Raw genomic sequence first — 16,141 nt, 5'->3', positions numbered from 1 at the left:
TAATTTTTAATTTAATTTTATTTTATTATGGAGTGATAGACAATCTTTAAAGCAGAATGAAAGAAGTGGAAGAAGAAAACCGTTAACAGAGTGCAGCCAGAGGTGGCTGCTGCCCCGGTTGTTTGCTGTGTGACTCCTAGAAGAGGAAGGACGTCTTGTGGGGACCTTGGACCCCCAACACTGTGAGATTTCAACACTAAACTTGCACAATGTCTTTGAAACCAAGAGTAGTAGATTTTGATGAAACGTGGGACAAACTCCTGACTACAGTCAAAGCAGTTGTTGCGTTGGAATATGTCGAGAGAACAACATGGAACGATCGCTTTTCATATATCTATGCTTTATGTGTGGCCCGTCGTGAACCTCTTGGAGAAAGATTTTACACAGAAGCCAAGAGTTTTTTGGAAAGTCACGTTCGGCATTTGCATAAGGGAGTTCTAGAGTCTGAAGAACAAGTACTTGTTATGTATCATAGGTATTGGGAGTAATAGAGCAAGGGTACAGATTACATGGACTGGTTATGCAGGTCTCTCTACACCCAGTATATTAGAAAGAATCAGTTGACTGAAGCTGATCTTCAGTGTGGCTGTGGTGGGGTAGATATGAATGAGCCACTTGTGGAGATAGGAGAGCCTTGGATATGTGGAGGAAACTGATGGCTCAGCCTCTGCAGACCATCCTTATCTGAATGCTGCTCCGAGAAGTCAAAAATGATTGTGGTGGAGAAGACCCAAACCGGAAAGTAATCCATGGGGTTATTAACTCCTTTGTTCATGTTGAACAGTGTAAGAGAAAATTTGCTTTAAAGTTTGATCAAGAAATCTTTGAGACTCCTTTTCTGACTGAAACAGGAGAGGATTACAAACAAGAAGCTACAAATTTATTACAAGAATCAAATTGCTCACAGCATATGAAAAGGTTCTAGGTAGATTAAAAGATGAAGAAATTTGATACTGAAAATACTTAAATCCAAGTTCTTATATTCAAGTAACTCATGAATGTCAACAATGAATGATAGCAGATCACTTACAGTTCTTACATGCAGAATGTTATAATATTGTTTGACAAGAGAAAAAAAATGACATGGCAAATATGTATGTTTTCCTCCATTCTATGTCAACTGGGTTACCTCATATGATTCAGGAGCTGCAAAATCATATCCATGATGAGGGCCTTAGAGCAACCAGTAACCTTACTCAGGAAAATGTGCCAATACTATTTGTGGAGTCAGTTTTGGAAGTACATGGCACACTTCTTCAGCTTATCAGCACTGTTTTGAAGGGCGATCAACACTTTATGAGTGCACTGGATTAAGCCCCTATATCGGTGGTAAATTACAGAGAACAGAAGTCTGTTTGTACAGCCCCTGAGCTGCTTGCTGAGTACTGTGACAATTCACTGGAGAAGTCAGCAAAAGCGATGACGCAGAATGAAGTAGAAGACAAACTGACAAGCTTTAGTACTGTTTTCAAATAGATCGATGATAAGGATGTTTTTCAAAGTTCTACGCAAGAATGCTGGCAAAACGCTTAATTCATGGATTACCTATGTCTATGGATTCTGAAGAAGCTGTGATCAATAAACGGAAGCAAGCCTGTAGTTACGAGTTTACTAGCAAGCTACATTGTACATTACCTTTGTACAGGTGAACTTAAAATGACCAATCTGGGCAAACCGCGTGTAGCCAAGGTCACGACACACCAAATGGCCGGTCTTCTTGCCTTTAACAACAGTGTAACGGTCAGCTATGAGGAGCTTCAAGACAGCGCTCAGATGAATGGAAAGGAACTGACAAAAGCAATCAAATCATTACTTGACATGAAAATGATTGATCATGATTCAGAAAAGGAAGATATTGATGCGAAACCTTCATTTTCAGTAAATATGAACTTCAGCAGTAAAAGAACAAAATTTAAAATTACTACATCAACGCAGAAAGATACACCACAGGAAACGGAGCAGACTGGAAGTGCCGCAGACGAGGACTGGAAAAGGAATCTCCAAGCTGCTACACTTCCTATCATGAAAGCACGAAAACTGCTTCAGCGCAAGGGCCCTATTCAGGGGGTGACCAGCCAGTCGAGAGCCAGGTTCAGTCCCAGCGTCAGCATGCCTAAGAAGCGCATCGAGGTCCCGCTGACACGCAGTGTACTGAGCGCAGCCAGGCGTCGGGGGGTGAGTACAGCTATGTCGCGTGATGTCGCCGCTGCGGCGGGTGCAAATCATCCTGGCCACGCGCTCCTGTGAGAAGCAGCAGGCCTGCGCCTACGTAATTCGGTCACTTGACAGTCCCTGTTTCTCTGCCATTTACAGTGTCCCCAGTGCCATACCGTGAGCGTCAAAGAAAATGCCAGGAGGCATTTGAAGCTCATGTCATCGTGACATTTCTTAAACTTTATCAGAGCTAAAGTAAAGTGTTGCCGGAATCTGGAAATTCAGCTGAGTGCCTTGCTTTTCTCCCTTCACGTCTGCAGCTGATGTGGGTTTTTTTTAATGTATCTTAAAGAACATAAAAACTTAAATATTGTAGTATGACAGATAACCTAATAATTGTATCTACATCAAATGACAAACATGATATTGCTGCTTGTCAAATTTAAAAAAAAAAATAGAATGCCAAGAAAACTGGGCTAGGGATTTAGCTCAGCGGCAAAAGCGCCTGCCTGGCAAGCGCAAGGTCGTGAGTTCGGTTCCTGGTACTGGAGAAAAACAAAAACAAAAAAAAAGAATGCCAAGAAAACTGTTAATAATGACCATAAAAATAGGAACAGCAGAAACATGATAAACTGAGACTAAGAAATAGGGGATAGACAGAGATTATAAAAAGAGATAAAAGATTTAAATTAATACATATGTACGTGTCTATCTATATTTGTACATCTGTTTATCTATTTCATGTGTCCTTCTGAACAGTTTTTGATTTTAAAGTCCAGTAGAAAATTATATGCATTTTTTTCATTTAAAACAGGGTTATATTTGGAAGGAGTCAGAGTGAAATAAAATCTAAATAAAATGTTCATCAGGGAGTTGAAAACAGGGGATGGGCCATCATAATAGGAAGAAAATAAATGCAGACTTTTGGAAAGAAATGTGACCTTGCTTGTCTTTTTTGAGTTGTGTGCTGAGATTTACAAAGCACCGGGTCCGCCCCCTTCTCTGCGTCTGTGTGTCTCCGCCCCGCAGGGTCCTGTCCCTCTAGACCTAAGGTTCCAGGAATTTCCAGGGTCTCTACAGGCATTAAAAATGCAAGAGGACAGGACAGCGCCCGCAGAAATCTCACACTCAGAAGTCCGAAATAAACTCTGGGAGACGGACACTTAATCAGCTTATAAAAATGATCTAAAAACGTTAGAAAATATGAAGATAAAGTAGGAAGAGATAAAATTTAGAATAGCATTGGGAAAAGTACGCTGAGGGTTTTCTCAAGTTTTGTGATGACGTGTAGAAAAAGTCTAATTCAAAACATCCAGCGATTGAAAAGCAAAGTTTGCAAAACAACGTGCACGTCGGCGACCGTGGACACGCAAGCAGCACGCGCCCCACGGCGGACGCAGCCCCGGTCCGGCCGGCGCCCCGTCCCTGCGCCCTCGGCCCCGCCATGCGTCCGCCGCTCCCACCCGGACCTGCGCAGGGCCCGCGCTCCAGGGCGCGTCCTGTCATCCACAGTCCAGAAGCCGGCCCGGGCTGCACGAGGCTTTGGGGGCGCCTCCAGACGCAAGCCGTTAGCTAGAAAAATACCTCGCAGTTCTCTGTATTTGAGTTTATTTAATCATCATTACATCAGTGTGTTGATTTCTGAGTGTGTCCTATTTTGGGTTAGTAAATTATTCTGTCTGATCTTCTCTATATATTTTGCTGAATCAGATTTCTTGTTAATATAATTACAGGTGCTAAACTATTAAACATGCAGAACTTTCTCAGTTGTTTAGATTTGTTAAAGTTTCTCATTGTGTAAGGAATCAGTGCATTGCAATCTTGGGGCTTGGCATAGGAAGGACACCTATCGTATGTTTAAAAACTCGCCCGAGAGATTTTTTTAGGTATTAAGTAGTAAAACACAAAATGTGAAAAAGATAAAAAACATGTTTTAAAAATTAAGCATAATTTAAACACTTGGGAAGATATTCTTTAAAACTGCAGTGAACATTTGAACAGACTAAATTAAAGACAAATTAAAAACTAAGCAGAACCTTTTATGAAGCAGAAGAAAATAAACTTTCATAAATGTATACACACATGCATAGAACCGAATAAGGGAGCAACGTGGAGACCCAAGAAGGAAATAAAAAAATTAGAAGGCAGAGACAAAAGCTGTCATGCTAATTGTCAGTCTTTTGAAACCATGGATGATGTGAACCCACATGTTCAGAAAAAAAGTTCATTTCAACTAGATAGGTAAAAAATTATACAAATTCTTTGTGTATGACTATTTTCTGCCTTAAATCCAGGCTTTACCCTTTTCAGGTTGCTTTATGTCATGGAGTCTCATTTATCTGTACGTCTCAAGGAGCCCACCCCTGGACTCCTAGCTGGAGCCGGCCAGGGAGGGAAGCATGCGGGAAACAGGTCAGAAAGTAATCGATCAACTAGACAAAAGTTTAGCCCAATATATGTCTAGCATTAATATGAAAACACAAGTGAGGCTGTTTTTAAAGTTAAACAGTGCACTTAGGATCAAAGTAGAAATACACTCAGACACTCATCACAGCCCCATCTCCACCGACGCATCTGTGAAGTGGTCACCCACCTTCAAGAGCAGAGGTGAAACCGCTGTCCCTGTCAGCTTCCTCAGTGTGTGCTCCTGCCGGAGAGTCAAGTTCACAAGCAAGCGCGGTCCTGCCAGCTCTGCCCAACCCACCCGCGTGTTCTCTCATTCCAGCAAATGGTGTCTATTTCCCTTGACCTCAGTCTTCCTCTCTGGCTCCTAGACGTTCTTGCGTCCAGACTCTTCCTTACCTGCTCCCCTGGGAAGGAACTCGGAACGCGGAAGCTCACCAGCTGTGGTCCCACCCGGCTCTGCAGGGACCTGCATCCCTCCCGCTCCCTCGGGACAGCCCTGACCCACTCCTGTCTGAGCTCTGCCGCTCCTTACGGCCCAAGTTGCGGGTAAGACACAGTGACATGCACAGCCGTCTTTGGACTTCGACCTCCCGCATTGCCTTTACTGCAGTGTGTCAGCAGAAGGATTTGACCTGAAATAGAGGCCCCAAATGATGAATGAAACAATGGAACCCAGGATTACCGTTGTATTTGTGAAATGAAAATGCTAACAATAAAACATGAAGTACAGGCTGTACAAATTACTCAGGGAAATGACACTAAGCAAAGCAATTGAGATTAAAGTAGTAGTGTTTCTCTTTGAAACAAAGCACATTTACAAATTGTACTTGTTGGACGACATTTAAGCCATGGGAGAAGAGCAGCAGAGGTGAAATGACCAAGCTCCGCAGGTCTCTTGTTTTTACCTCCGTGGGTATCAATGGAGGCAGATCGGTATCTGGGCAACACGCGAGCGTGGAGGAATTAACACATCATCGTCTTATTGGTGTGAAAGGTTACGGGCCCATTTTCTTCTTACAGACATCAACAACAGCTAGTAGAAATCCTCACGAGAAAACTGAAAGCTTTAAGCGCTGGATTTGGGGATATAAGCCAATACTTAGAATGACATTTCTCTTAAATGCACAGTATTCTTAATTCCAAATTCATTTTGAATTTGAGAGGGGCGATATTAGTTTAAAATACTAATTTTTTAAAATAATGAAACTAATAAAATCTAAACAAATTGTATTATTTGGAGTTTGAATTATTCAGTGTGACAGTGCTTAATTTTTTCAGGGAGAGTTTTGATCAGAAAAATTATAACATTTTTCTTCTTGGTTTTTAGGTGTTTTACAATTATTAATTTTAATACTTTTGCATATTCATAACTTCTTTGTTTAGAAGTAGGCCTGACAATGTGAGGTATTATGAGGTGCTAATAATGCCGGGTAGGTCTTAGTGTGCAGAGCTGAAAGTACATTAGGTGATAAATGAAATCACAGCTCATAAAAAGTAGACAAGAACACATGAAAGGGGAAATGAAGAAGCTTAAAATTTTTAATGGGAAGTTCTTTTTTAAAAGGAGTAATAAATTCTTCAGATAACTGAGTCATACACAACCATCAAAACCACTGCTTTGACACAGTTTTCCTGGCCACTTTACCCCAAATTTAGACACAAAAAGAAGAACATAAACCTGTCCAAGTCATGAGAATCGAAATTTTTCTCATAGCAACCATTTAGAGGATGTTGGTGAAAAACTCACTACATCTTCGCAGGACCAGCGACAGACACAGATCACAGCTTTTCATCTCACTTAACATACGCGTCTCCAGTTCTGTCCTTGCCGACGCAGGGGGCGGATCTCCGCTCTTCACAGCTGCACAACGCTCCGTTGCAGGTGTGCCCGCGCCTATCGCTTCTTCAGTTGGCGGACGCATCCGCTGTTCCCACTTTGGGCCACTGGGGAATAGTTTTGCAGTAAACACGGAGCACCGGTATTTGTGAATGCAGGTGACTCTTTCTTGGGATGTCCATCTACTTGTGGAACGGTCGGATCAAAAGACAATTCTGGTTTTAATTTTTCGAGGCGCCTCCATCCTGTGTCCATGAAATTCGCACTCTCTGTATACCTTCCCTCTGCACCCCCATCTGCACTTAGTATATTCTGTCGTCTTGATAAAAAGATTTCTACAGGACTGAGGCGATAGCTCCGTGTGGGTTTGATTTCTAGTTCCCTGACGTTTAGCAATGTTCTACATTTTTCCTGTGCCTGCTGGCCATTTTTAGGTCTCCACAAAAATCACGTTTAAGGTAAAAATATTCAAAATACTGTATTCTACTTCTGTGAATGATGAAGGGCTTCATCATTCTCGATATTCCCTTCCCTTTGATTACTGCACCATATTTTCTTGCTTTTATCTTATTATAACACAGCGTTCGTTCACCAGCACCTGACACCCTCATACACTCCTGACCTGGGCAACCACCCTGCCACTCTCCGCTTTATGAGATCATCTCACATATATCCCACCGCTGTTTGCGCAAGATGATCTGATGACTGCTGACTGCACAAGAATACACTGCATGAGCAGCATCTGACGCTGAGAAACGGAGGAACAAGAGGAGAGGCAAAGAACAGGAGAAACAGAATCAGGAGATCTGGCCGTTTTCCTGCAACATGGATAAAGCGCCAGACCTTACGCTAAGTGAGACAAATCAGATACCGAGGAGGAATAGCACATGACCTCAGTTATCTGTGGATTATTTCTACAAAAAGCCGAAAACAAAAAGAGATCTTTTTTTACAAAAAAAGCTGAAAGTGGTCACCATGTGTGGATTCGATGCGGAATGTCCCGGCAGTCTCACGTGTTCGAAGGCGGGGCTTCTGGAAGGTGAGGGATTATGGAGTGCTAAACTCCTCCAGGGAAGAGCTCAGAGTTGAGCTGAGTGTCAGCCCGTGGGTGGTGTCTGGCAGGAAGGGGCAGACCACTGGGGCGTGACCAGGAAGGGTACATCTCCCTCCCCCGCTCTTCCTTCCTCTCCCTACTTTCGGGCCAGCATAATGAGAGCGGCTTCCCTCTGCCAGGCCTCTCCCCAGGGCCGCTGCTGCCTGGGACCTGACTGAAGCTGTGAGCCTAAATCAGGTCGTCCCCCTATAAGTTGTGGGTGTCAGGAGCTGTGCCCCAGCAATAAGAAATGTGACTAAGACCCCATGGTAGGAGCAGGAAGAAGAAAGGAGGAGATGCAGGTCTAAAGACAAAACAGATGTGTAGGAAATCAAGTCTGGAGAGCTCTTGTACACATGGAAGACTAAAATAATACAATTATTACTGTATTATTATGTAATGCACATTAATAGAATTGTATGCAGTATCTTTGTTAAACAAGAAGATTAGTTTTTCTTCTTTGAGGACGCTGAAGGGATGAGTCAGATAAACCCAAGGCCTTGCTTGACACTTTGCCACTGAGCCACACCCCTGATCCTAACCCTCTTGTTACATGGAGTGACCAGGTGAGCTGACAGATACGTCAATCTGCTTCACTGTATCAACCACCTTATTACCTGTATGCATCCCATGATCGCATATTACAAACATCAAATACACACAGTGAAATTAGTTTTTAAAAGACTTCCTTTTTTAAAACAAACACTTTTACAAATTAAGTGATAAACCTGAACTCTTTGTTTGTTTGTTTTTTTTTTTTTTGGTTTTTTTTTTGGTTTTTCTCCGGTACCAGGAACCGAACTCACGACCTTGCGCTTGCCAGGCAGGCGCTTTGCCGCTGAGCTAAATCCCCGGCCCCCTAAACCTGAACTCTTACTGTAAATACTTCCTGTGAAATGATAACTTGGAATACTATGAAATAATTGGAATCTAATATAATTAAATTCCCATCTTTCCCCCAATATACACACAATTAAAAGGTCAGAAAAAATGTAGAAATATTACGGGTGTGTCTAGTACAACAAATGTTTTACTGATTAAAACCCAAGATAAGCTTAGTAAATATAACTTCATTGATCAATTTAGGTGATTCTACAAACTCCAAAACCATTATTGAAAGATCCATTATTTTTCTCATTTTTCTTAGACCTGACCCACACTTCTGTAGCAATGATTTTATTGTGATCCTTCTATTTTGAACTCGGGACCTTGCGCTTGCCAGGCAAGCACTTGTACCACTGAGCTATATCCCCGGCCCAGTCGTGACCTTTTAGCTGACTGTTTTTTGCTCTTTGTGCCCTGACATGACTGACATAGGTCAGTGCCTGATGAGCTCAAGATGCTGATCAGCCTCGGCACAGCCACGCTTGATATCCTTTGTCTCTATGTGCTCTATAATTGCCTTTTTTTCTTGTTGTTGTTTGTTTGTTTGTTTGTTTTCCAGTACCAGGAATCAAACTCATGACCTTGCACTTGCCAGGCAGGCGCTGTGCTGCTGAGCTAAATCCCCAGCCCCCTCTATGTGCTCTCTATGTGAGCAAGTGAAAGTAAATTTCAAATTTCCAAATAATTCCAACTGTGCCACTCTTTTCTTCTTGTGGACCAGGCAGACATATCCTGATATTACTGTATTATTCCAGTCCCATAAACATAGAGACAACTTGCATTGAGTGCCTACCTCCCTGACCCCCACTGGGCATAATTAAAGCCCTACACTGAATAATGGTATGATAATGATGAAGGGGACAAAGAGGAAATAATTAGTCAAATAATGAGAGAATGCTTTGCATCTAGTGAAACTTTTTATAAAACAAATATCACAATTGTCATGGGACTTGTTAAGCTAATGAGCTGACTGATAACCTCGTGGAGCTCAACTTCAGAGTTCTGTCTCCCAAGTGGCTCTTGGTGAGTAATCACAGTGAATTTGGTGAGGAACACCTCAAAGGCCCATGTGGGCCACAAGTGGGGATCTCCTGGGACCCGAGGCCAGGACGAGAGTGCAATGCTGCCACTAAGAAAATGCGTGGCTATAAAGCAGCTGCAGAAGGAATATCCCGAGAAAGAAAGGAGGGGAGGCTAGGAAATCTTGAGTTAGCTGTATGTCTGGTTAATGCATGACTAGGTAGAAGCTGGCTCATTGCATATTCAGGTTGAACTTCTAATTCTTCAGTTGGAGAATTCTGTTTATTTTCTAACAATTTGTCATATGACAAGAAAATGACACTTTAGCAGATTAGATTTTTAGAAGGATGAATTTAGAATTCATCCTTTAGAAGGATGAATTTTTAGAAGGAAAATCTCCTTTCTTGAAAGACTTGAATAAGGAACATTTGGCTGCTTTAGAGAATTCTACCAAATGACTCAAGAATCACCAACAAGATTTCCACACTCCTTGAAGAGCCAGAGAGGGGATGGCACCCCCAACTCATTCTTCATGGCCAGTCCTTGCCCCCAAACCACAGCCAGACAAAGACAGGAAAGAAAACTACAGAACCCAACCTCAACAAATGTTAATACAAAAATTCTAAACAAAATACTAGCACATTGAATTATACAGCACATTTAAAAATTTATTTACAACCAGGTGGAATGTGTACATGAGATATAAGGATGATTCAACCAATGAAGATCAATCAGTGTAACACATTAAATTAACAAAATGAAGGCTAAAGGTACATGATTATGAAACATTTGACAAAGTTGGCATTCTTTTTGCTGAAAACAGTCAGCAAAGTAGGGATATAAGAAAATTATTTTAATATAATGGATAGTGCACCTAAAAGGCGCACCACTAACATCAAACTCGAGGGGGAAAAGTGCAAATCTATTCATGTAAGATCAGAAGCAAAGCAAAATGCACTCTCTCTCCACTGCTGTTCAGCACAAGTTCTATCACGATCATTCAGACACTACAAAGGAATGATGTGTACACATGCTCAGTAATGTCCATCAATTTATGAATTATTTTTGAATCACATCTCCCAATTTCAGCCTCCATTCCAGCCCTTGAAAACGAAACTACAGAAGTTTATGCTGCTATAAAATCCACATTTACATCATATATTAAAGAGATCTGTGCTAGGACAGTGCAGTAGGTTGCTGAGTGACTAAAGAAAATACCTGGAGGTAGTTGGGAGAGAGAAGATTTATAAAAATATCAACAGGAAAGTAGAGCACTAATTGAGACTTACCAGAAAGGGGTAGTGTCCTGTGGTCCTAGGCTGGTCTAGTTAATTGTTAGTAAGTCTCAGGGCAGCAGGCTGAGCAGGAAGTCACCAGCAGGTCCAGAGGCAGTGGTCTGGACAGGGAAATTGCCAGAGAATCTCGAGTGCCCAGTGGCGCTGGATGAACAATGGCGCCCCCTAGCGCCCTGTTCCACGCTCCTGTTCCTCAGCAGGGGGTGGCACAGAGTGAGCCACACAGCGGTGGCATTGGTAGTTGTGGTTTGTTAGTTTCATTGTATGACCAGCATTCCAGAGAACAGCAGACCCAGCCCAGGCACAGGAAGCCTCTGCTTATGTGTAGGGCCGGCTTTCCCATTCCCCAGACAACACTCCCCCGCACCTTCCAGTTCCGGTCTTTTCATGGTCTCCCCTTAACTTGGCCACAGTCTTGGGAAAGCCAAAGGGGTGTTTCAGGAGCATGGTGTGAAATGTCCCCGCCTTCTTCAGGGACAATGCAATCACGCTGTGCAGCTTACATATTAAACCTGTCAATTATACCTTCATAAGGCTCCTATGAGCCAGTTATTCAACATATGACCTTATCATCACTATGTTTCTGTTTAAAGAGATGTGATTAAAGATACAGTTGTTTTTTTGAGTTCTTTATATATTCTAGATATTAGTCCTTTGCCTGAGGAATAACTGGAAAATTTTTTTTCCACTCTGTGGGTATCTCTTCACTGTGTTGGTGATTTCTTTTACTGTGCAAAAGCTTTTTAATAAGATGAGATCCCAGATGTTGATTCTTTACATTATTTCCTGTGGGATCAGGGTTGTGTTCCTGAAGTCTTTGCCTACGACTATTCAAGAGTTCTACCTATTCTCTTCTCCAACAGAGTTGTTCTTGCTCTTCTAGGTCTCTTAAGATTCCAAATCAATTCTAGGATAGTTTTCTCTAATTTTGTGAGATATGTTAATGGTATTTTGATCAGGATTGCATTGAATCTGTATAACAATTTTAGGAGTAGGGTCATTTTCACTATATTATAGTCTCAGCTAGTAATGTGCACGTGGAATAACTTTTGTTGCTGTTTTTGTTGTTTTTGATTTCTGATTATTGTTTGTTTTGTTTATTTTGGTGCCAGGACTGAACCCAGAGCCTATTCCCTGAGCTACAGCCCCAGACATTTTTATTTTTCTATAGTGAGGCTAAATCTTGCTATGTCACTAGATTGCCCCTGCTAGGTTCACACTTTCGATTCTCCTGCCTCAGCCTTCCAGAAGGCTGCGATTATAGGCATGCACCTACACACCCACCTACCATTTATTCTATGTATTTTATGAACAATAATTAAAGTAATGTGAGAATAAAATTTAGGGATGGGTTTGTGAATAAATCACAGCCAGTATATTTACAAAGACAAAATCTATGAATGAAAAAGATTTGCTGATTTAAAGCAATCTGATAAGTAAAAGTATGAATGTATAAAGAAATATTGCATCAGAATTTATAAAGATGATAAATTCTGGAAAATTTGAACTTACCACAAATATACCATTAAAATTTTACCTACAATTTAACAAAAAATAAAGGTATGCAGATTAAAAAATAAAGTTACATCTCTCTGTAGTTGACATAATTTTTACATCAATAAAACTCTAAAAATACCACAAATATTGTTTAAGTAGCAAATTAACTTAGCAAGGTTACAGGATGAAAAATCAACACTCAAAAACCTCTTGTACTCCTCTAAGCCAACGATGACCAATTACAAAGGAAAATTAGGAGAATAATCCCATTTACTAAAGCACCAAAGATGACTTAATAAATCTGACTAATGAGTGAAAGATTCTTACTCTTAGTAATAAATTTTAAGATAAATAAAAAGTACAAATAGGTAGGAAGAAATGCCATGCCTCTGGATTAGAATTCTAAGTGTTGCTGAAATATTCATTCTACCTAAACTACCTACAGATTCAATGCAATCAATCTCAAAATTCCAATACTTGTTTTTGTCAAATAGAAAACTACTGTAAAATCTGTGTGGAATCTCAAATGATTTGAGTAGCTAAATTAGTTTTAAAAATACAAGATTAGAAGCCTCATATTCATATTCCAAAGCATAAACTAAAACAGGAATGATTAAGAGAGATTACGGTATTTGTGCACCTATAGACCAAAGGAACTTGAACAGAGCCAAGAACAAACCCTTCAATGTGGCCAAGAGATTTTCAGCAGGGCGGCGGAGCCTGCACAGCTGGGAAATGAGGCCTCTTCACTGCATTGTGTTGGGAAAGCTGGATTTCCACATGCAGAAGAATGATTTGGACACACACAATATCGACACATTAACTCAACATGCACAAAACACCTAAGTGTAAGACTTGAAACTACCAAACTCCCAGAAGAGAACACAGGGTAGAAACTTCAAGACTTTGGATTTGGTAATCGTTTCTTTAACCTGACACCAAATGTACAGGAAACAAAAACAGGGAGAAATAAAGAATGCATCAACCCTAAAAATCTCTGTATATCGAAAAACTCAACAGGTTGAAAAGGCAACCTGTGGAATGGAAAGCAATACCTTAAAATTAGGTATCCAGTAAGTAGTTGATATCTGAAACACACAAGAGATTTCTATAACTCAGAGACTACTACAAAAAAAGATTGATTTAAGTACACTTCTTTCCAGAGAAGATGAACAAATGGTTAATACACAAATTAAGATGTTCAAAGTCTCCTGTAACCCAAGGAAACAAATCTTGTGTACAGTGAGCACCCACCTCATGCGCCTGAGGAGGAGCGCTGAGTGAAGAACAGAAAACAGCCGCCTGGCGAGGGTGCAGGGAGGCAGCACACACGGGCCTCGCTTGGAGGAGTGTAAAATGACTCAGTGCAGAGCTCTCAGAAAACTGGAGCTGAAATTGCTACACAGGCCGGCCGTCCTATTGTTCATTTATCCAAAAGAATTCCAGGTAGAATCCAAAGAGAGTTTATCACAGAATTATTCATAAAAGCCAGAGCTGTAAGCAAGCCCACGTCACAAATAGTAAGATACGCCACGCATCACTGTTCTACACATTTAAACATGGCTTATGTGGTACTTTCAATGCTATTTTTACCATAATAATAAAAACCATCAAAAAATGAAACAATCCATGCACAGCAATGCCTTGGTTGTCCAACTCAATTTATTCCAATTTGTGTTTAAATACCAAGAAGTTCAAGAACTGAATATATTTTCCCATAGAAATAATGGAAAATAAAATAACTGGTTCTGAGGCCCAAAAGTTACACTTATAAATTATTTTTCCAGGACTTTAACACAAAGCCAACGGCCCTAGGTTTTGGAAGCACCCCTTAAAACATCTAAACACAATAAATACAATACATTAAATATCAAAAAATAATACAGTGAATAAAATGTTTTTTTAAATTTCCACAGGTGCTTTGCCTCGACTCGGAGGCTTCCTGGTGTTCTGGGAGCTGAGAAAAATTGGAGGGGGAGGAGGAGAAGCGTTATTTTCTGGAAAGAGACTGCTGGCCACACAGTTTGTGGGGTCTTTGCTCTTGCTCATTTTTTACTTTTTCTCACTAAAAATTCATCTGGCCCAGAGCAGCACTTAGAGGAAAGCATTGCCCCTTTGTATCTGAAGTGAGAGGCAACCCTTCGCCCGTTCTTGGTCCAAAGCAGTTTTTTCAAGTTAGATTTTTGGTTCAACCGTGGAGCAATATGACAAACACTAAGCACTTTTTTTTTTTAATTTTACCTTTTGAGTAGTGGAAAGTTCAAGCCTGGTGCTGTTCAACAACAGAGGTGTCGCTGTGCATACACACAAGAGAAAGCAAGCACAATGTAGCGGTAATATGTATGAATCTCAGCTACGGAAGAAAGATAACTTAAAGACGAGCAAACCCCGGGGTCTGGCTATGATAAACTGTGCTGCTGTAAACATGCGTGTTCCTGTATTGCTGTCATACAATGTTTTTAACTCTTTCAGGAAGACACCTAGAAGGGGAGTAGCTGGGTCAAATGGAGCTTCTATTTGTAGTTTTTTGAGGCATTTCTACACTGATTTCTCCAGTGATTATACCAGTCTACACTCCCACCAGCAATGAAGAGGCATTTCTTTTTCTGCACAGCCCACCCAGAATTTGTTATTATTTGATTTTTTCGGGATAGCCCTTCTTCCTGGGTGATATCTCAGTGTAGCTTTAATTTGCATTTGTCTGATGGCAGACACTGCTGAGCATTTTTCGTGGATTTATTGGCCATTTGTTCTTCTGAAAAAATGAGAGGTGAGAGGCGTCTATTCATTTCAGTTTCCCAATTTTTGTTTGGGTCTTTTATTTTAGGGAGCATAATTCTTTTTTGCCTTTTTTATATATTTTTGATGTTTGTCCTCTGTTGAAGGAATAGCTTGCAAAAACTTTGTCCCGTCCTGTCAATTGTCTCTTCACTCTGGTGGTTGTTTCTCTTGCTGTGCAGAAGCTTTTTAACGTGACATTGACATGACCCCATTTGTTGATTCTCAGTATTATTTCCTTTTTTTTTTTTTTTTTTTCTTGGTCTTTTTTGAGACAGGGTCTTGCTATGCAGTTCAGGCTGGCCTTCAGCTCACTTTGTAGCCCAGGCTGGTCTTGAACTCACAACGATCCTCCTGCCTCAGCCTCCAGAGTGCTGGGATTACAGGCGTGCACCACCATGCCCGGCCTCAGTATTATTTCCTGTGCAACTGGTGTTCTGTTCAGAAAGCCCTTGCCTGTGCCTATGACTTCAGAGTTATATCTATTTTATCTTCCAGTAATGTAAGTGTTTCTGTTCTAATATTTAGATCTTTGCTCCATTTGTATTTTAGTTTAGTACATGAGATATACGAAAGATATATAGAGACATTGTGTATATCCATCAACAGATGAATAGATAAGGAAAATGTGGCATTTATACACAATGGAATACTACTTTGCCATAAAGAAAGACCAACTTAAGGCATTCATAGGTAAATGGATGCAACTGGAGAACATAATGTTAAGAGAGCTAAGTCACGCGCATAAGCTTGAATATTGCATGGTTTTTCTTAAATGAGGGGATAGATAGATAGATTATAGGTAGATAGATACGTAGATACATAGAGAGATAGATAGAGCAAAATAGAAGGTAGGTAATCATCTTAAGTTGCCCCCTCCACTGTTTCAAAGTATTTTACATACATTCTAATTCATTTCATTTGTACTACTAGTTTCTCTTAGTTCACTGAAAAGAGATTTTTGTGCTATTATCTGTTCATTTCTTTTTTTAAAAGGGAGAGTGTTTTTGTGTATGTCTTGTACTCTGAGTAGTTATTTTGAAGATAATGATACACAGTGTATTAACTATTCTTGTTCTCATTGTTATGTTATGAAATTTCATTTTATTTCTGCATAAAATTAAAAATAAAAACCTTGAAAACATTGAGCCAACTATAGAACATTTGCCCAAGGAA

At 40.6% G+C, this 16,141-nt stretch overlaps 2 pseudogenes; both read left to right on the top strand.

Moving 5' to 3' along the window:
• Positions 1–197: 197 nt before the first annotated feature.
• LOC106147557 lies at positions 198–1,332 on the top strand (annotated as a pseudogene).
• Positions 1,333–1,644: 312 nt separating this feature from the next.
• On the top strand, positions 1,645–2,662 carry LOC102028038 (annotated as a pseudogene).
• Positions 2,663–16,141: the final 13,479 nt, after the last annotated feature.

The sequence above is a fragment of the Chinchilla lanigera genome, unplaced genomic scaffold, assembly GCF_000276665.1.
Source record: "Chinchilla lanigera isolate Chin_1 unplaced genomic scaffold, ChiLan1.0 scaffold00180, whole genome shotgun sequence".
Classification (NCBI taxonomy): domain Eukaryota; kingdom Metazoa; phylum Chordata; class Mammalia; order Rodentia; family Chinchillidae; genus Chinchilla; species Chinchilla lanigera.
The sequence above is the reverse complement of the archived record's forward strand: the minus strand, read 5'-3'. Positions and strand labels throughout refer to the sequence as shown.